This window comes from Leucopleurus acutus, assembly GCF_964270905.1.
Source record: "Leucopleurus acutus genome assembly, chromosome: 16".
Classification (NCBI taxonomy): domain Eukaryota; kingdom Metazoa; phylum Chordata; class Mammalia; order Artiodactyla; family Delphinidae; genus Leucopleurus; species Leucopleurus acutus.
The window spans coordinates 86,004,388-86,026,784 of record NC_139158.1 but is presented as its reverse complement, the minus strand read 5'-3'; the positions used below and the strand labels follow the sequence as shown (position 1 = coordinate 86,026,784).

General features: G+C 49.5%; 1 protein-coding gene across 1 annotated transcript in view; it reads right to left on the bottom strand.

Annotated features, from left to right (window-relative positions):
- CDH4 (cadherin 4) overlaps positions 1-22,397 on the bottom strand; it is a gene marked incomplete at both ends in the record, with an annotated part of 550,963 nt that overhangs the window by 72,092 nt on the left and 456,474 nt on the right. The gene's annotated exons all lie outside the window — the stretch shown is intronic.

Genomic DNA, 22,397 nt, shown 5'->3' with positions numbered 1-22,397 from the left:
GACACAGAAAGGACACCAGCAGAATTAAACAAAGACGTATGTCTTTCATTTAGATGAAGCAAAGACTCTTGTCACATAAAGGGCAGTTAGTAATCATAGACACCGTGAAACACTTGTCCGAAAGTGGGAAACTGTAACTAAGCCACAAGGATGTGAAAGGAATAACTGATGGGGTCAAATTAAGATTAGCACAAAACTCTGAACACACCTTTAGAAAACACAACTTCTAAAAATCAAAGCCCAGGGCACCATGGCAACATTTTATAATCAAATGGACCACAACGAAAACCTCAAATTGCACAAAGCAAAACTGACCAGGACATTTTATTAGAATAATGCAATTAAAATTTAACGATAATTTTAAAGAGACATTTTAGAAAACATTCTGAAGTAACCACAGGTTAAGGAATCAAAACTACATTTAGAGGCGATTTAAAAACAGTAAAATGACAAGAAGACGATTACACAGTGAAGCCCAAGGAATCTGGCCAGAGACTGAATCAGAGCAAACCCTTAACTTCCAATGTTTTCATCATTAAAGTAGAATTACAGTGAATGAACTGAGCATTCAGCTCCAGAAGGAGAGGAATGACAAAGCAGGATGTGGCAAACACCCAAGTAACTGATTAAGACGAAGGCAGAAATTTCTAAATCTGAAAACAGAAAAACTGGAAGAACTGATAAATAGATTCAAGAGCTGTACTTCGGAGGGAAACCCGCAAGAAAATAGATGAACCTGCGGCAAATTTAAGAGAAAAAATAAGACTTAAAAGAACATTTTATTCTTTATATTTTATGTTAGCCAAGTCGAAAATCTTGACGAAACTGTTTATTTTTTGAGAAAATATAAAATTTCAAACTCAGCTAGAAAGAAGAGCAAACGTGAAGAGACCACTACTTCTTTAGGAAATTCCTCCGCAAAGGGCTCCCAGGGTCAGGTGAGCTTACCTAGGAGGTGTTTGAAAGTTTTCCAGAGCAGAGGACACAAGAGAAGAAGCAATCCCCCTGGTTTACAAACCCTCCTTGGATACCATTCTCCTCCTGAGAGCACGAAGTAAGGTAACTGCAAACCAATCCCACACAGAGACGGAGATGTTACGGTCAGAACAGAAATACCAGCGGGTGGGGTTCAACCTGCACTAGAGCCGCCATCATCACATCCAAACGGGAGGGCTCAGGTGTGACCTGAGAGTGAGTCCCCGTTAGAAGCTCCAGCAGAGCAAACCTCCACGGAGCCTGTATGGTCCTGTTTCTGCTACACTTTTGTAAACGGTCAGGCCACGTTAAATGAGACCAGATTTATTTTGCAAACAAATCGGTCTTACCATGATTACCTTTGGTAGGAGCGTGGCTGACTGTAGAGAGGAAACTTCGGTTTTGGTAGAAAGCTGTACATTGCGATTCTGGTCCTGCTTGTTGTCTCTGAGGTTTTATTTTCTACCTGAAACTGGACTGGATCCGCGTTCTTCTAGTTTCCTCAAATATCTGGCCGCGCTTCTCCAAACCAACGTTTCTAATGTTCTCCTGCCTGCCCCTGCCCCCCCCCTTTCCTTGGTCACGCCTCACAGTATGCAAGACCTTGGTTCCCCGAGCAGGGATCGAACCCACGCCCTTGGCAGTGAAAGCGCCTAGTCTTAACCACTGGGCCACCAGGGAAGCCCCTTCTCCTACCTTTCTGACTTGTAATCACTAAGAACAAAACTGCCCTTTCCCCAAAGCCCTGCAAACTAAGGCTGGATGACTGGGTATGAACTTCAGAGAAGCCCCCGAAACAGCTCATGTACCGACAGCCTGCCTGCCTGTTGCCATGCCGACGTTCAGAAAGTTCCCTGGAACATGCAATGACCTCATCAGAGGCAACCAGACTGCAGAAGATGCTGTGAGATCACCAACCAGAAATCTTCTCCACTGGCTGCCCCCAGGACTCAGAAACGGGTTTAGAGCCTGTTCCAACCATTAACTTTGTTTTTCTTTCCCTTCCACGGAAATGCCTCATATTACACACCTGACTGTTTGCATTCTGTAGAGCCATCCTGCAGAGCCATCCTGCAACCCTGCCTCCTGAAATGAGACTACTGCTAACTGAACTGCGAGATGGGTTCAGTGAGACGGAGCAACCCGCCAGCCCAGCTGCTAGGCCGCGCAACTGCTTGGGCGGGTGTCAAAGGCGGGGATGAAGGTTAGCGAGACGCCACCCCCAAACATGCCGCTGGGTGTGGTGACTGTTCTCAGCTGCAGGCCCTTGAGAACCAGCAGGTACAGGAGGGGTTTTCTCTGAGCTCCCTCATCTGCCTGGAGACAGAGACTCAAAGAGGCTCAGGTGTCACAGATGCCCTCCCCCCACGGTGGGGTTATCACCCGAGGAGGATTATTGCCTCTAGTCTTGGGAGGGGGCTAGAAGAGACAAGCACACCCAGGCCGACCCGCCACACGACCACACCTCCCATCCCTCCTCCAAGGGTCCATCATCTTTCCTACAAGTCACTTCCTCTCCCCTGAGAGGCCCCTCCCCTTTTCCTCTCAGACTTGAATTCTCAGCCATCTTGGGGAGCTACTCATTTTCCCTGGGTCCCCTATGTATGCACGACGCACTCGTGTTAATACACTTCTGCTGCTTGTTCTCTTGTTAATCTTTTATTACGGGGGTCTCAGCCAGGAACTCAGAAGGGGCGAGAGAAATTTACTTTTCCTCCCCCTACACGCCTAAGTGGGATTTATCTCAGAAACTAAGGGTGGCTTTTTCTCGGGCAACTTATTTCTGTAGCACAATAATCATCACAGGCTGGTCTCCACGGAGGCTCCACAGAGATTTGATAATGAACATCCTTTCCAGCTGAACCTGGACCATAGAACAAGCCATTCCCCAGAAAACGCCACTTCCAAGAAAATTCGGTCCAATAGAGGACACCTTTCCTAACCCAGCATTTACTGTTAACACACCAAAGTCGACCCCCCCCAGGTCATGAGCGTGAGGGCAGGGACCCCAGCCGCCCCAACGGCCTCTTACCTCCTTCGCGACAGGACGGGGAAGAGAAAATATCAGGAACCGATGGTCCGAAGGAGGCGACGCTTTCACCCCACAGGCATCATGGAGGTCAGCGCGACCTGGTCTGCTTGGGGGCCGACGCGGGCCTCCGAGAGGAGCCACGCGCGCGCACACACGCACGCGCACACACGCGCGCGCACGCACTGTCCGTGATGGGCGCCTTCGCTCCGGCTTCCGCAGCTCCGCCCTCCTCCCTCTCCTACCGTCACGTCCGGTTCTCCTGGTCCTTGTCCGCCCTGAGCAAGACCACGGAGAATGGCTGGGCCGGACGCCCCCCACGGACCCCTGGGCCGGGGCACCGCCCGCCTTCTGCCTGGATTGAGGGGGGCGTGGGAGCCCGTACGGCCCTGCAGAGATTGGGGGCGTGGGGGACACACCCGGCCCACGCAGTGTGCTTCCCCACCCCGCCCTCTCCGGGCCAGGCTGCCCGTCCTTCACAGGGAAGTTAGTGATGAAAGGGATGAAAAGAACCCGCTACACATTTCAAGATTTTATTTTTTGCAAAGAAATCTCATTATATCCTGACCGTCGAGCCGCGTTCCCTTAATTCTCGGCGCCTTCTGAAATACGCACAGGATGCCCTGAATTCTCCCACAGTTTACCGTACTAAGAAGAAATACTGTGCAGATGAATTCACCAGATCAGGGGAGAGCAGTTTCCCCTTGATTTGTGTCTGGAAAATGAGAAAAACATCACAGCAGCGTCCGGAAGGACCGTGAATAAAGAGTGGAGGTGGGCATTTCCATCACCCATCTCACTTTTATGATGCCACCGAGAATTATGCTCTTTTGCATTTGTTACTAAAGGACAGAACAGATGGTAAAAGGTTAGTTTAAAGAGATGTCGACATTAAAATAACGTATGGTGCCTGGCCATTGTGTTCGCCAGGGACCTCGCTCGGAGGGCTGGATCCGTCCTTAGGAAAGGCTGGATGAAATGCAGGATTCTGGCAGGCTCTCCCCCAAGGAGAAGGTATTTGCCTAATTTCGAATAAACTTGAAACTTGGAGAAAAGTCACCATGTGTGGTTTTGAATTGCAAACGCCCTGGAGGTTTATTCCCAAAGAATTGAAGGGGAGGAGAATCCCACTGGACCTGCAGAGAAAAAGCTGCCTCAGGACAGGCAGAGACCCAGTCAGCTCAGGGGACACCGTCAGTGCAGGCTGGGCCCCTGGTGTTTCAACAATGTCTTCACTTGGCCCACGTGGCCTGTGCTGTGTGCCAGGCCCCATCACGCTGGACAGACACAGCCCTGCCCTCACGCGGTTCATGGACCAGAGGAATTAGATCTAAAAAAATGACAGCCTCTCAGTGCAGTAGAAAGTGACAATTATAAAATGGGGGAAGAACAGGGTCTGTGAGAGATCCTGATGTAAGGACTTGGGGGGCAAAGAGAATTTTCAAGAATGTCCAGTTAAAATTGAGTGTTTGGTCTTGTCCACCACGGTACATGATTCCTGGACATGTGTGTACATACACACACACAGAAACACGCATACGCACATAAAACAGACATGTAAACACACCCAAGCACACACACCTGCACACATACATATAAGCATACACACGTGTGCACATGTGTGCACACGACTGGATCTCCCCTCCTCTTGCTCTAAGTCTCTGGGAAGGCGATGGCTATTCTGCATCTTAATGGCTTTGCCACGCCACTAATAAGGCCTCCCTGACCCTGTCCCCATGTTTTAAAAGATGCTCTCAAAACCCTTAGGATCAAGTTCTTCCACAAGGATGTAATTCTTCAGTGAAGTATTGCAGCGCTTTCTCCTTGTATGATATTAAACCCAGAGACCTTCCCAGGAAAACAGGTTGCAGACTCTCATTTTTGTTACGTTTTGGGAGTTTTGAGCTGCCTGCAGCAGAGGGAGAAGCTCTGAGTCGTGGCAGCAGACGCTTTGCCCCCACCCACCCCGCGCAGGCCAGGACGCAGGCAGGCATATCTACACTTGGCTGTGACTGTGGCCGGCCAGGAGGCTGCGGCCAATTTTCCTTATAATCCGACTCTCACCAGAGCCAGAGTTAAGAGCACTCCTTCACCTTAAATGTACTTGCGGCTTCCCCGCGGCCTCAGCTGGTCCTTACGGCCCTCACGTTGGCCCGCGACGCTGGGGCTTCTAGATTTTCACGCTGACAGAGAATCAGGGTTTTCTCAGGTTTTGTGTCCGTCATCCCATCTGCTCTGCAGGGACGGCTCGCCTGTTCCCCCCCCCCCCCCCACCAACTGTTGAGCACTAACGCTGCCCCACACCCTCCTCTGGGCCCTAGGAACACAAACGTGCTGTCTGTCCCCACGGATGGCAGGTGCAGGCCTGGCACGGTGAACACAGTAGGTGCTCAATCTCCCTCTTCCCTGAGCCCCGAGGGAGGAGGCTGAGGGAAGGGGGGGCCCCAAGGGGGCGGCAGGTGGTCGAAGATCCCAGGTGGGAGGGAGACGGTCCACCCAGCCCTGTGGCTACTGTCTGGGGGCAAAGAAACGGCCGCGAAATAGGGAGGGGGGAGAGAAGAGAGGTGGTCACCCCTCCCCAGGTGAAAACCCGGAGCAAAAGAAGGAGGAGGGGGACCACCCCCGGGTGTCTGCAGAGGCTCTGGGGGCCCTGGGGGGCTGGAGAGGGAGTCAGAAGGTTCTGCTCTAGAGACTCAGCGGGAACCCGAGGGGTGTGGTGTCACCTGGCCCCCAGGCCTCCGGCAGGAGAGGAAGGAGGCTTGGGGAGGGGCTGGCCCCCGGGAGGGGTGAGCTGATGGGACCAACAGCAGGACGGCCCGTCCTTGGCCTGCTCTTCACTGTGTTTATCTTGGGCTTCTTTGCCCAAATTAGGGTTTCCCTCCTTACGTGTTCTTATTACGCCTCGAAAGCCTGAAGCTGGCGCCGAGCTCCCCTGTGAAGAGGAGGGTTCCAGGAATCGCCACCCCACACACCTGCAACTCCTTAAGGGACAATGAAAGAAAAGCCCCAGAATGTCGGCCCCACTGACGATTCGGTCCAGCCCCTTCTGCAGGTAGGGAGACTGAGGCGCGGAGAGGCTAAGGGTGGACGAAGGTTTCACAAGTAGTCCAGGATCAAGGGCAGAGTTCCCAGGTCTTGTCTCGGTCACGCTGCCTTCTTAGGAAGCTTCGAAGAGTAGAAAGGGAGGGCTTCCCTGGTGGCGCAGTGGTTGAGAGTCCGCCTGCCGATGCGGGGGACGCAGGTTCGTGCCCCGGTCCCGGAAGATTCCACATGCCGCGGAGCGGCTGGGCCCATGAGCCATGGCCGCTGAGCCTGCGCGTCCGGAGCCTGTGCTCCGCAACGGGAGAGACCACAGCAGTGAGAGGCCCGCGTACGGCAAAAAAAAAAAAAAAAAAAAAAAAAGAGCAGAAAGGGAGGCTGAGGAAGCTGTGCCCACTTGTGCAGATGGGAGACTGGGCCCAGGAGGCCTCTGTGTCTCCCCAGGGTCACTCGACCCACGACGGGAATCTCAGACCCCGGGTGTCGCTCTCATTCCAGCTGGTTTTACAAATACACAGGGATTGCTGAAGTTCCGTGCTTTAAAAAGTCACCGTGGGCTTCCCTGGTGGCGCGGTGGTTGAGAATCTGCCTGCCAATGTAGGGGACACGGGTTTGAGCCCTGGTCTGGGAAGATCCCACATGCCGCAGAACAACTAGGCCCGTAAGCCACAACTACTGAGCCTGCGCGTCTGGAGCCTGTGTTCCGCAAGAGAGGCCGCAACAGTGAGAGGCCTGCGCACCGCGATGAAGAGTGGCTGCCGCTTGCCGCAACTAGAGAAAGCCCTGGCACAGAAACGAAGACCCAACACAGCCAAAAAAGAAAAAAAAAAAAGTCACCGTGGCTCTAAGGCCCAGGACTAGAACGTCACTTTAATTGCTTTTGAAAGTGATCATGAAATTATAACCGAATCCTACGTGACGCAGCAAAGTTTAATTTAAAAGCCCTTTGCCATGGCGCTAGGCAAGCAGCAAGATCTGGCCAGGACAAAACTGTTCTCTCAAGTGAATGGGGCAAACCTGGGGCTGAGGGTGTCCGGATCCACACGTCCCTCCCCAACGCTGCCTTGGTTCTGAACATTACTTTAAGAGGCTTGACGATGTTTGTATTTCTTGCATTTTACGAAATACTTTCCACGCACAATGAAATTCAGCTTTCAATTATTTTCAGCTAGGTTCTTGTAATGAGCAGAAAAACCCAGAATGTGATAGGGAAAGGCATTTGCTGTGTAACATTGACACTATTATACATCACCATTCACAGTTACTTTGAGTTTTATAAATCGTGAAAAAACCCCTCAAAGTCGTATGAATATTAATGAAAGCCATGAATATGTTCTTACAAAATTTGCCTGGTGGGGAAGAGTGAATTAGATGCTTCTCAAAAGTGCCCTTCAGGTTGTACCAAATTAACAACGACAGGTAGCTACTTAATTCGGGGTAAGGGATGACAGAAGACATTATTGCTGACAGTGGGAACAGGGCAGAGTCCACTCCCGGCTCTCACTCAGGCAGCAGAGGCCCCATTTCCTTCTGGGGGGGTCATCGTTCCCCACTGTGAGTGGTCCTGGGGAGCAGTCGGTCAAGACGCCCTGCCCTGCCCTGGGCAACAGGCGGGCCTATGAGCCGAGCTGGCCAATCAGCTTCTCCTCTCAACTGTGGCTGGTGAGTCAAGAAAGAGTGGGGGGTGGGAAATATGGCTGGAGCCCCTCCGCTGCAGGGCCATCTCCCTATCAAGACCCAGGGCCCTGGAGCCACCTGCTGGCCAGCCTTCCCTCCCAGTCCGTCTGCGTGAAGAGGGGTAGCTGCAGTGGGTTCCCCCGTTGCATTCAGTCAAACCTCTGCCTGACCCAGATGTAGTCGGAGGGGCCCTTAACACTGCGCGGGGCAGGGAAGCTCTAACCAGAGGGCAGCGTCCCCGTGGTGCCCAGGCCCCTGCCTATGCTGCCTCCCTCCCCACGGAGGCCCACCCGACTTCTCCATCCTAGTGTGCGGTGCGGTTCCCTGCAAGCAGAGCCGGAGATGGGAGTCTTGTGTGAGTGGTCGCCTGGGCAAAGCCTGCAGGAGCTGAGGCAGGAGAGGAGAGATGCGGGCTGGGCTGGGGTCTGGCTTCAGCCCCATCTCCCGGGGGAGCTCTGGAGCCTCCGGGTGAAGAGGTGGCCTCCGTGGGCCAGCCCAGGGTGAGGAGGGTCCGTCCTCTGCTGAGGTTCAGAGCGCCCGCTACACCCTGCCTCATCGTCTCCCCAGCACTTCCATTGCAGCTTTTTCCTGTTTATGCTTTTGTTGACTGCTCTCTTTCTGTCTCCCCCACTGCACTGTCCAGGAGATGCTCAGGAGAGACGGTCACTTGGCTTGCAGCAAAGTTTAATTTAACTCAGCACCCGGCCTCGAGTGGTGTTTAGTCGACACCCGGTACCTGGGCAGCCTCCTGGAAAAGTGAGGGCTCTGAGAAGGAGTCTGGGCAGGTCTGCGGCTTCCCTGGAGATGCCTGAACTTGACAGCTAACGAGGGCTGCTGCTGCACAGAAAGCCAGAGCGGAGACAGATTTCCTTCCAAGGCCCCAGGCTAGGAATATACCTGTCCGTCAGGGAGCAGAGTCCACGGGAGACACTTACTGCCTCAGCCCGCTGGAGGCAGGGATCCGCGGGGCGGATGGCTCTTGTGGGCTGCAGTTCACCCTCAGATCTGCGCCCACGCTCTGCCTGTTGTCATTTCTGGTCCCCCAAATGAAGAGTCAAGCGTCTCGGCAGGAACGCTGCTTCATTAATACGTAATGTGTGTCCCTGCCCGCCTCTGGAAGGCCCTGCACACAAGTCTCTGACAAGGATGACCCCAGACAGGATCCAGTCCTTGGAGACGGAGGCTGCAGCAGCCAGACCGTGGCTGGGGCTGGGGGAGGCCCAGGCGGAGCTCGAGGCGGCAGGTCTGAGCAGGAGGACGGAGACCAGCCCCCAGACCCGGAAGGAGAGGAACAGTGTCGGGGGTGGGTGGGTGGGAATGAGGGCTATTTGAGGGACAGCGAGTGCGGGATGAGGCTGCATGCAGGCTGAGGCGGGGCGCTGGGGCAGCCACCGTCCTGGCGTGTCTGCAGATACCCACCCCGGCTGCCTTTGAAAACGGCTGCCCCCGCCGCTCTGTACTGACCCATGGGGCGGGCCCTTCCACGGGCTATAGGAGTACCTGCCCTGGCCCTGGGATTGGCTCAGGGAAAGGCATGTGACCCAAGCTGGGCCAATGGGAGTGCAGCTTCCCCTGGCCCTGTGATTGGCTCAGGGAGGGCATGTGATCCAAGCGGGGCCAATGGGAGTGACTCCTTTTCGAGGGACCGTCTCCTGACTCTGGTTATACTGCACCATCCAGGAAAGTCGTCCTGTCTCCACCCAGGGACCCAGGAGAGGGGCCCTCTCCTCTCTAGCTCTCCACCTCGGCCAAGACCCTTAGCCCCTTGCTTTACTGTCCTCATTGGAAATGGGATTCGTATGCCCCCCTTGCAGGGCTGTTGTTGGCAGCCTCCGCAGACCCAGGATTTGAGCGGACGCGTTGAGAACAGAGCTCAACGGGACCCTTCGCCCAGGTGTTTACTGCCCGCCAAGAGCTGTCGACCTTTAACAAAATGGCTGCTTCTCAGTCAGAATTCAGCCCCCAGATTCCAGATTGAGGCTGGGTCTCCACCATCGCTGTGAGATTCATCCCAACCAAATCTTACGTCCTGTTATCCTCGGTTGTGGGAAGGCTCGTACCCGCCACCCTGGGTTTGGGGGCTCGAGCCACAGGAAAGGAGTAGCTGGCAGGGGCGCAGACAGGCTTATTCAGTGATGCTGCAGGGACCACACGTGTGAGGCCCCTTTCGGGGACCAGGGAAGATGGACTTTAAGCAAACTCCATCCACGGAGAGGTCCCATAAGAGCTGAGAGCGCCAGCTCCTCTAGGAAGTGTGAGAGCCGACCGTCCTCCCAAGGGATCTTCCCCCTCCCTGCCCTTTGCAGCCTCAGATCGGCTCACATGCCACCTCCTCAAGCAATCCCCCCTGAGTGCCCTGCCTGTGACTTACTCTCTTCAGTCGCCTCTTTTCAAATCATCTTTAAACGCGATTCAACCTGGGGTGTGTGCTGACTTATTTATGGCCCATTTCCCCCTGCACTGGCTGCCCAACTCTCTGTGTGTGCCCGGAACCATGGAGAGGTGTGGAGTGGATGGATGAGAAGTGCTGCCGAGACCCTGCTCCGTGGAGCAGAGAACAGGTGCCTGTCCCCAGGTGACGCATTAAGTCTTCGTCAGGCCCCATGTTTCTTCTCAGTTGCTCTTCTTTTCTTTCTCAGGGGCACCCAGGGGTGACTGCTTTGCATCAGGCCCTGTGCTGAGCCTTGTCTCACCGACTTCTGCAACAGCCCTCAGAGAGGTGGTGCTAACCCACTTTAGATGAAGAGACTGAGGGTCAGGGAGGTGGAGCCAGGGTGCGAATTCAGAACATCCCTCTGCTTGGTCACCACTCGACACCCCAGGCTATCGGGGGCCCAGGGAGGAATGGCCACAAAGCATCAGGGAAGCACTAGTGCCTGGTTTTGGGAAAACTGAGAAAGCTTCCTGGATGAGGCAGAGCTGAGAGGGGCCTGCATTTCCTGGTGCCACACCTTCTTAGCATCAGTTCCCTGGAGCTGTGATGGCAGGAGCAACAGCAAGGAGCCTGAGGGGCCTCGCCAGGTGGGATGGTGGCCAGAGAGAGTGACACAAGCAGTTCTGGGCCCAGAGGAGCCCGCTGCTGAATCCTCCCGTGGCACCGCCCTTCCTGCTAGAAGGAGGCCCCCAGCAGCCCCAGAGTCTCCAGTGAAGAGCAAAGACACCCATGTCCACATACGTTCTTGGGGAGGGGATGGTCAACAGCTGGTCGCTCGGGAGTGGGGATGTCATTTGTCTCAGGGCTTCCCCGAGGTCTCCCTCACAGCCCCAAGCCCCCGATTCATATTGAGCCGTGCCTATGCCCATGCCTTTGGCATCTTTGTACCCATTTCCCTGCGCCGTGTGCCCCGAATCCGCTGCCTCTCGCCAACATGCTAGGAGTGGCTCAGGTGCCGAGCAGTCCCCCTCCTGCTCTGCATGAGCAGGAGAGAAGCTGCAGCGTCAAGAACTCAGGGTTCCCACGAGCTCTAATGGACTTTTGGTCTGTTTGCAAAACACACCCAACTACCCAGCCCACGGCACTCCAGCCAGGCGGCCCCCGGGAGCCTTGTCTCCCGCCCCAGCTGGGGCCATGGGGGAGAGGGCTGCACCATGTCACCAGGAGGCAGAGCCATCGGCCCCCAAACCTCATGAACGTGGCCGCTCTCGTGGCAAGAGCAAGGCGGCCCTCAGCCAGCCGGCGTGTCCTGCTGGGGGCTGTCAGCACTGAGGGTGCTTCCGTGGGGCTCCTGGAGCCCAAACCTGCCCTGATGGCTTGTCCAGAGTAAATGCTGGTGGGGGAGCACCCACTCCCCAGCCCCCCTCCACAGGAGGCCCACAGACCCCATGGAGCCAGGCTGGCGGTTCCTCAACAGTGAAAGAGTCCCCGTGGGACCCAGCAATTCTATCAGGCGTCGGGCCCAGAGGACTGAACGGTGGTCGAAGAAGCACTTGTGCCTGAGCGTTTACAGCGGCCGAAAGGTGGCAACAGCCCACGACCGTCAACTGTCAACTGCTGAAAAGAGTAGCGGAATGTGGTCCGGCGCTGCAGTGGGACGTTATTAGGCCATAAAAAGGAATGAAGGCCTGACACAGGTCGTAGCCTGCATGGACCTCACACACATGCTCAGTGAGAGAAGCCAGACACAGAAGCCCATGTACTGTACGATTCCACAAACATCCGGAACAGGCAAACGCACGGAGACAGAAAGCAGAGTCGTGGTTGCCGGGGGGCTGGGGGAGGCTGTGGGAGGGGAGTGACTGCTTAAAGGGTCGGGGGTTTCCTTTTGGGGGGATGAAAATGTTCTGGAACAAGATGGTTGTGAATGTCCTAAACGTCACTGAGGGTACATCTTATGTTGTGTGTATTTTACCAAAATAAAAGAAGCTGCGGTGGGGGAGGCCCACTGAGGCTGTCACTCAGAAGGTTCCAGCACAGCCCCCTGGCCAATGTCCAAGTCCCCAAACCTGTGGACACAGGTAGCCTGTGAGCAGCACGGGGAGACAGCCTCAGGTCCTAGAACGGCCGCCCTGCTGGGAAGCAGGGTGTCCCCGTCCTTCACTCCGGGGACCCCCTGGGTGGCTTGCTAAAGACTGGGAGACAGCACGGCCCAGTGGACCTGCCACGCCACTGGCTGTGAGGACCTGACGTGATGGTGACGGGGACCCAGATTCTGGCTCAGGATCTTTCGATTTAAGGCAAAAGGAGCAGCTGTGTCCTTATCCCCCGAGGGACTGCACCACAAACCCACAAACGCTACTGAGGGTCCTGCAAAACCTCCCACTTAGGCCAGAACGTCTCCACCTCGGCACTGTCGACGCTTCGCACCAACCGTTCTCTGTCGTGGGGGGCTGTCCTGGGCGGGTAGGGCGTGGCCAGCATCCCTGGCGAGCAGGTTCCACACCGGACTGTGGCCACATCACCATTCTAGTGGTTTCCCTTCCCTTTCTCCCGGCTCACAAGCTCTGCATCCCGGTAGCCCATCTTCCTGCCAAAGCCTCATTCAGAACTAGACACGGCCTCTTACATTTCTTTCCACTCACCCGTCCAGGAAGGGTGTCATCTGCTCAGATCCAGAAAACGCATATATCTGGCTGATGCCAGGCTCTGAGCCTCCCTGGGGAGGGGGTGATCTCAGCACACGAATCCCCCTTTGGGGGGGGGTTGGCAGGGCTCCCTGCTCAGCGCCCCGCCCCCAGCCCCCTCTCCACAGAGCCTTCTGTGGGCTCCTTCCTGGGAGCTGCTGGGGCCTCCAGGCAGTGACCACTCCGCTGATGACCTCAGCCCCAGCCAAGCCTGCACTGTCCATCGGGGGAGCCCAAGTGATGGCCCCACTGCCCCCTAAGGCCTATTATCGGTGGGTCAGTGACAGGGCTGCTGGTAATGGCCCCAAATGACTCCAGAGGACTGGTTATGACCATTGAGTCCATAGACACTTCGGGGGGAGGTGTTTGATGCACAGATGAGTGAAGGGACCCACATGGACCCCTAAATGGGAAGAGCCATTGCCCAGGCTGACGACAGCCAAGTGTCCTGTGTCCCGAGTCCAGGGAGATCGGCCAACGGGCTGCATGCAGCTGTTCTCAGGGCTCCCGGCAGAACTCACTGCTCAGCCAGGACCATGTAATTCTGTTCCCCATCCTCTCCTGATGCCCCACCAGGTCCTCCAGCCTCAGCTTTTCCCATGCTCCCCTCTGTCCCTCCTCCCCAACCATGCCAGCCTTCCTTTAGCTCCTTAGATGCACTGTGTCTGCCCCTGCCTCAGGACCTTTGCACAGGTTGCTGCTTTTCTGAGTTAACTCCTGCTCATGCTTAGGTGTTACCTCCACCCACACCTGCCAGCCTGGATTGGGTCAACTTCCATAGCACGGGCCCCTCTCTCTTCTTGGTAGCATTTGCCACCGTCTCCGTTTTATCTTTATTTGATTATTTGGCTAATATTTGTTTTCTCTGAGATTGCGAGTCCTAGGAGGGCAGTATGTGCCTGGCACAGAGAAAGGGCTAAAGGGTCACTGGATGTGACACTAGATGAAACTTGCAGGGGCCACGTCACAACCAAACAAATAACCAAAATGTTAGTCTAGCCTATTCTGGTTCTAAGAGTTCTGTTGGCAGGGGAAGGGTTCCATGGCCAAATGCGTTTGGTAAATGTTGCGTATCACAACAAGTCTCAGAGAAGCACCCTAGGTGGGCGTGTGCTAAAGGCCCTGAGAAGTCCTGCAGGAAGGAGGTACGCTGCATCTCAGTTAATCCAGCATCTGCCAAAGCAATCTGACTGCTGAACACTTCAGTCTCCCCCACCCGCCACCACCAAAACAGCCACTGTGATACCATGGTTGCTCCATGGGACACACTTTGGGAAAAGCATTTATGAAATAAACTTTCATAAAAATGGTCTATTAAAAATCAGCACAATGCAGTCCTAAATGAAATGTACCTGTGCTCCTCCTTATTCATGTTTTACAGTTATCCGATTTTCCCAAATAACTGAGAATTGCTTGTACTGCTGTTTTGCATAAGCTATTTAAAAAAAATAAGAGAGAGAAGACAGCAGAAGCAAGAAGACCTACAATTCTGCAGCCTGTGGAATGAAAACCACATTCACAGAAAGAAAAGACAAAATGAAAAGGCAGAGGGCTCTATACCAGATGAAGGAACAAGATAAAACCCCAGAAAAACAACTAAATGAAGAGGAGATAGGCAACCTTCCAGAAAAAGAATGCAGAATAATGACAGTGAAGATGATCCAGGACCTCAGAAAAAGAATGGAGGTAATGATTGAGAAGATGAAAGAAATTTTTAACAAAGGCCTAGAAAAGTTAAAGAACAAACACCTAGAAGAATTAAAGAACAAACAAACAGAGATGAACAATACAGTAACTGAAATGAACAATACACTAGAAGGAATCAACAGCAGAATAACTGAGGCAGAAGAACAGATAAGTGACCTGGAAGGCAGAATGGTGGAATTCACAACCGCAGAACAGAATAAAGAAAAAAGAATGAAAAGAAATGAAGACAGCCTAAGAGACCTCTGGGACAACATTAAACACACCAACATTCACATAATATGGGTTCTAGAAGGAGAAGAGAGAGAGAAAGGCCCAGAGAAAATATTTGAAGAGGTTATAGTCGAAAACTTCCCTAACATGGGAAAGGAGATAGCCACCCAACTCCAGGAAACACAGAGAGTCCCAGCCAGGATACACCTAAGGAGAAACACACCGAGACACATAGTAATCAAATTGACAAAAATTAAAGGCAAAGAAAAATTATTAAAAGTAATAAGGGAAAAATGACAAATAATATACAAGGGAACTCCCATAAGGTTAACAGCTGGTTTCTCAGCAGAAACTCTACAAGCCAGAAGGGAGTGGCATGATATACTTAAAGTGATGGAAGGGAAGAACCTACAACCAAGATTACTCTACCCGGCAAGGATCTCAGTCAGATTTGATGGAGAAATCAAAAGCTTTAGAGACAAGAAAAGCTAAGAGAATTCAGCACCACCAAACCAGCTCTACAACAAATGCTAAAGGAACTTCTCTAAGTGGGAAACACAAGAGAAGAAAAGGACCTACAAAAACAAACCCAAAACAATTAAGAAAATGGTAATAGGAACATACATACTGATAATTACCTTAAATGAGAATGGGTTAAATTCTCCAACCAAAAGACACAGGCTCACTGAATGGATACAAAAACAAGACCCATATATATGCTGTCTATAAGAGACCCACTTCAGACCTAGGGACACATACAGACTGAAAGTAAGGGGATAGAAAAAGATATTCCATGTAAATGGAAATCAAAAGAAAGCTGGAGTAGCAATACTCGTATCAGATAAAATAGACTTTTTTTTAAAAAATTTTTTTTTTTACGGTACACGGGCCTCTCACTGTTGTGGCCTCTCCCGTTGTGGAGCACAGGCTCCGGACGCGCAGGCTCGGCAGCCATGGCTCATGGGACCAGCCGCTCCGCGGCATGTGGGATCTTCCCGGACCGGGGCACAAACCTGTGTCCCCTGCATCGGCAGGCAGACTCTCAACCACTTCGCCACAAGGGAAGCCCAAAATAGACTTTAAAATACAGACTGTTACAAGAGGCAAGGAAGGAAACTACATAATGATCAAGGGATCAATCCAAGAAGAAGATATAACAATTATAAATATTTATGCACCCAACATAGGAGCACCTCAATACATAAGGCAAACGCTAATGGCTATGAAAGAGGAAATCGACAGTAACACAATAATAGTGGGGGACTTTAACACCTTGCTTACACCAATGGACAGATCATCCAGAGAGAAAATTAATAAGGAAACACAAGCTTTAATTGACACAATACACCAGATAGATTAATTGATATTTATAGGACATTCCATCTGAAAACAGCATCTTAACACTTTCTTCTCAAGTGCACATGGAACATTCTCCAAGATAGATCACACTTTGGGTCACAAATCAAGCCTCAGTAAATTTAAGAAAATTGAAATCATATCAAGTATCTTTTCCGACCAAAACACTATGAGATTAGAAATCACATACAGGGAAAAAAACGTAAAAAACACAAACACATGGAGGCTAAACAATACATTACTAAATAACTAAGAGATCATTGAAGAAATCAAAGAGGAAATCAAAAAATACCTAGAGACAATTGACAATGAAAACAAAAACCTATGGGGTGCAGCACAAGCAGTTTTAACAGGGAAGTTTATAGCAATACAATGCTACCTCAAGAAACAAGAAAAATCTCAAATAAACAATCTAACTTTACACCTAAAGGAACAAGAGAAAGAAGAACAAAAAAACCCCAAAACTAGTAGAAGGAAAGAAATCATAACAATCAGAGAAGAAAGAAATGAAATAGAAGCAAAGAAAACAATAACAAAGATCAATAAAACTAAAAGCTGGCTCTTTGAGAATATAAATAAAATTGATAAGCCTTTAGCCATGATCATCAAGAAAAAGAGGGAGAGGACTCAAATCAGTAAAATTAGAAAAGAAAAAGGCGATGTTACAAAGGACACCACAGAAATACAGAGCATCATAAGAGACTACTACAAACAACTCTATGCCAATAAAAGAGACAACCTGGAAGAAATGGACAAATTCTTAGAAAGGTATAACCTTCCAAGACTGAACCAGGAAGAAGTAGAAAATATGAACAGACCAATCACAAGTAATGAAATTGAAACTGTGATTAAAAATCTTCCAGCAAACAAAAGCCCAGGACCAAATGGCTTCACTGGTGAATTCTATCAAATATCTTAGAGAAGAGCTAACACCCATCCTTCTCAAACTCTTCCAAAAAATTGCAGAGGAAGGAACACTCCCAAACTCATTCTACGAGGCCACCATCACCCTGATACCAACACCAGACAGAGATACTATAAAAAAAGAAAATTACAGACCAATATCACTCATGAATATAGATGCAAAAATCCTCAACAAAATACTAGCAAACAGAATCCAACAACAAATTAAAAGGATCATACACCATGGTCAAGTGGGATTTATGCCAGGGATGCAAGGATTCTTCAATATATGCAAATCAATCAATGTGATATACCATATTAATAAACTGAAGAACAAAAACCATATGATCATCTCAATTGATGCAGAAAAAATTTTTGACAAAATTGAACACGATTTATGATAAAAACTCTCCAGAAAGCGGGCATAGAGGGAAACTACCTCAACATAATAAAGGCCATATATGGCAAACCCACAGCAAACATCATTCTCAATGGTGAAAAACTGAAAGCATTTCCTCTAAGATCAGGAACAAGACAAGGATGCCCACTCTCGCCACTATTAGTCAACATAGTTTTGGAAGTCCTAGCCATGGCAATCAGAGGAGAAAAAGAAATAAAAGGAATACAAATTGGAAAAGAAAAAGTAAAACGGTCACTGTTTGCAGATGACATGATACTATACATTGAAAATGCTAGAGATGCCACCAGAAAACTACTAGAGCTAATCAATGAATTTGGTGAAGTTGCAGGATACAAAATTAATGCACAGAAATCTCTTGCATTCCTACACGCTGACAACGAAAGATCAGAAAGAGAAATTAAGGAAACAATCCCATTCACCACTGCAACAAAAAGAAGAAAATACCCAGGAATAAGCCTACCTGAGGAGGCACAACACCTGTACTCAGAAAACTATGAGACACTGATGAAGGAAATCAAAGATGACACAAACAGATGGAGAGAATACCATGTTCTTGGACTGAAAGAATCAACATTGTGAAAATGACTCTACTACCCAAAGCAATCTACAGCTTCAATGCAATCCCTATCAAATTACCAATGGCATTTTTTACAGAGCTAGAAAATCTTAAAATTTGTATGGAGACACAAAAGACCTGAATAACCAAAGCAATCCTGAGGGAAAAAAACAGAGCTAGAGGAATCAGACTCCCTGACTTCAGACTATACTACAAAGTTACAGTAATCAAGATAATATGGTACTGGCACAAAAACAGAAATATAGATCAATGGAACAGGATAGAAAGCCCAGAGATAAACCCATGCACCTATGGTCACCTAATCTATGACAAAGGAGGCAAGGACATACAATGGAGAAAAGGCACCCTCTTCAATAAGTGGTGCTGGGAAAACTGGACAGCTACATGTAAAAAAATAATGAAATTAGAACACTCCCTAACACCTTACACAAAAATAAACTCCAGATGGATTAAAGACCTAAATGTAAGACAGGACACTATAAAACTCTTAGAGAAAAACATAGGAAGAACACTCTTTGACATAAATCACAGCAAGATCTTTTTTGACCCACCTCCTAGAGTAATGGAAATAAAAACAAACAAAAAAACCCCAAATGGGACCTAATGAAACTTAAAAGCTTTTCCACAACAAAGGAAACTATAAACAATACAAAAAGACAACCCTCAGAATGGGAGAAAATATTTGCAAACGAATCAACAGACAAAGAATTAATCTCTAAAATATATAAACAGCTTATGCAGCTCAATATTAAAAAAACAAACAGCCCAATCAAAAAACGGGCAGGAGACCTGAACATACAGTTCTCCAAAGAAGACATACAGATGGCCAAGAGGCACATGAAAAGCTGCTCAACATCACTAATTATTAGAGAAATGCAAATCAAAACTACACTGAGGTATCACCTCACACCAGTTAGAAAGGGCATCATCAGAAAATCTACAAACAACAAATGCTGGAGAGGGTGTGGAGAAAAGGGAACTCTCTGGCACTGTTGGTGGGAATGTAAATTGATACAGCCACTATGGAGAACAGTATGGAGGTTCCTTAAAAATCTAAAAATAGAATTACCATATGACCCAGCAATTCCACTACTGGGCATATACCCAGAGAAAACCATAATTCCAAAAGACACATGCACCCCAATGTTCACTGCAACACTATTTACAATAGCCAGGTCACGGAAGCAACCTGAATGCCCATTGACAGACGAATGGATAAAGAAGATGTGGTACACATATACAATGGAATACTACTCAGCCATAAAAAGGAACAAAATTGGGTCACTTGCAGAGACGTGGGTGGACCTAGAGACTGTCATACAGAATGAAGTAAGTCAGAAAGAGAAAAACAAATATCGTACATTAACACATATATGTGGAATCTAGAAAAATGGTACAGATGAACCGGTTTGCAAGGCAGAAATAGAGACAGAGATGTAGAGAACAAACGTATGGAGACCAGGGGGGAAAATGGCAGGGAGCAGGTGATGGTGGTGGGAGGAACTGGGAGATTGGGATTGACATATGTACACTAATATGTATACAATGGACAACTAATAAGAACCTGCTGTATAAAAAAAATAAATAAAAAATGACGCTCTGTGTTGGCTGCTGTGTGTAACATGGAGAAGTAGACCAATACTTTTCCTCCAGATGGTGAGGAGAAGAGTAATAGAAATGGTGTCTTGTTTCTCCTGTTTATTACTGGTGGTGATGATGGTGATGGAGATGGTGACAGTGACGGTGATGAGGGAGATGGTGACGGTGATGGTGATGATGGCCATGATGGAGGAGGTGGTGATGGTGTTGGAGATGGTGATACTGATGATGATGGTGGTGATAGTAAGCTTGAAAATCAAGTGGGCAGCTGACAATGTAACAGAGATGTCACAGAGCAAGGTGGATCAGAGTCAGTTCTGGGTCCAGACTGCCTGGGTTCAAATCCTGGGCCTGCTATTTTCTCCCTTGTGATCTTGGGCGAGTTAACCTACCTTCCTCTCTGCCTCAGTTTCCCCGTTGGTAAAACAGAAATACAAATAGTCCCTACCTCCAAAGTCTGGGTGAAGTTTGAATGAGATCTTGTATGTGAAGCACTTGGCCAGGATTTTGTCCATAGTAAGCGCTCGATAGAATTCTTATGAGCCTTGCGGTGAGGCCAGAGCGCTCGATAGAATTCTTATGAGCCTTGCGGTGAGGCCAGAGCCAGAGGCTGGATCTATAAAAACTTTTACTTTTACTTTGGTGTTAGCGTATAGATAATTTCTAAAGTCATGGGGTAAAGGAGTAAATGAGGGAAGAAAGAAAAAAAAATCCTCCAACTCTAGGATCTACAAGTCAAGTGAGAAAAATTCACTCATGCTGTAAACAGAAACATTTAAACTGTGGCTCTGAGAGAAAAGAAACGGTCATTGTGTCCCAGGAGAAGCGTGGGGTTTGGAGAGACCCAACCTTTAAACATCCTGCTTGAAGAAGCCCTCGTGCTTAATCTGCCAACACTCAGAAAATGTAGCTTCATCTTGTAATCTTAGAAGGGTTAAGCCTGTTCTTATAATGCACGTGGCCCCAATGTTATTACACAATTTAATGGTTCCTTTTTAGAATAAGTGGGAAGAAGGCTGTAGATGAAGAAAGCCTACAGATTAAAGGATTCTTTCTTCCCCCCATCTAAATATCCCTACAATTGGATTAAACTTGACCTGGATCTCTTGTTTGGCACTGGTTTACTATTTCTTATCAAGACCTCTTTTCTCGGAAGTTTTCACCCTGGTTAATTCCAAATAAATTAATGAGGTCAGTATTAGAAATATGAACACGTGCACATACAGACTCTCTAACAGAGGCAGACAGCTCAGCACAGGGAAGAAAATGATGAGAATTTCACCTCCTTAGGTAAGACCCATGACCCTGTAATGATACTCCCCAAGAGTCTCTATGTTTTAGTTCCTTTCTGCCTCTCTACCATCATCAATTCACTTAATTCACAGTGCAGCGGTGGGGGCAGGGGGAGGGAGAGCATCTTTCGTGTATCCTTATCCATCTCTATGAGGTTCTGGAGCCGCTGCTCACTTCAAGTCATACCAGTTACCTGTGGATCCAGCTCCCCAGCAGCAGCCCGCACGTGGCAAGGCAGCCGTGAAGATGCCTTTGGATGCATGATGAGACCACCCTGAGGTCCAAAGGAAAGCTGGCATGAAACGGAGCCCCAATCTGAGAGCTGCAGAGGACCACGGGATTTCTCCCCAGGGGACCCGTGGCTCCAGACATCTGCTGGAAAATCATAATGAGAAGGAAAACAAGCTGATGTGTCCAACGGTGGCAAACAGAGTAACGGTCCTTAGAGACTTGCCTTCCTCCAGCAATTGCTTTCCTACCCTAAGGACATTGTCTCTTCCAATCTGTCCAATAAAACACACCTTTTCCACCTGAGAAAGCTGCCCCCTACATGGCTCCACTGCAGAGTACTTATTGATTGAGCCTTGCTTTGATGTAAATTTACTTCACTGAGAAGAGCACGTCTTGTTTTCTTAAGACTTTACGTGAACTGGCGACATAAATGCGATACATGTATTTATTCTCATGCTGCCAAATATTTAAGCAGACATCAAGGGATTTAGCAATTCGGCTGCGTACAAAACACACAAATTCATGGTGAGGATATTCTATCAACAATGACAAGCATGGGTTTAGGATGCAAATAGTTCTGAGTTCAAATCCTCATTCCACTTATTAGTGTCCATGTGGACAGGTTTGATCCTTGTCTTACTCTCTTCGTCTATAAAGGGATGACGGTACCTACTGCATCACAACTGTCAGGAGGATTAAAAGAAAGATGTTTGTAATTTAGAACACTCAAGGAAAGTGCTCAAGATATGGTGGTTGCAACTTCTTCCTTCTCTTCCACCACCATCACCGCCATCATCACCTCCCCCTCACATTACCATCTACCTTCATCACTGCAGTCATCATCATCACCATCACCCTCATCAACACCACCACCAGAAGCACCACGACCACCACCATCATCGCCTGTGTTACCATTATCATCGCCTTCACAATCATCGTCACCATTACATTCATCACCACCATCATCCTCACCATCGTCATCGGCAGCACCACCACCATCATCGTGTTATGAGGGGCTCACCTGCCCCAAAGGGGGGAGAGCAAGAGATACAACGCGTGAGTCACCTAACCAGGCTGAGAAAGACGAATGCACCCCAGGGGTATATCCCCCAGCTGTATCCAAGCATAACTGGGGGGCAACAGAATAGAGTATCGGAGTGTTTTCACAGCTTGAGACTTTGTGCTTCTCAAGAAGGATTCCAGACATTGTGTCCAGTATCACAAGCTGCAGATGTGTAACCTGCCTGTGATGAATTAGAATTTTCTGTATTTAGTACCTTGAGGCCAGCGTGTTTGCAACTTGGAGAGTGTCAGATGGT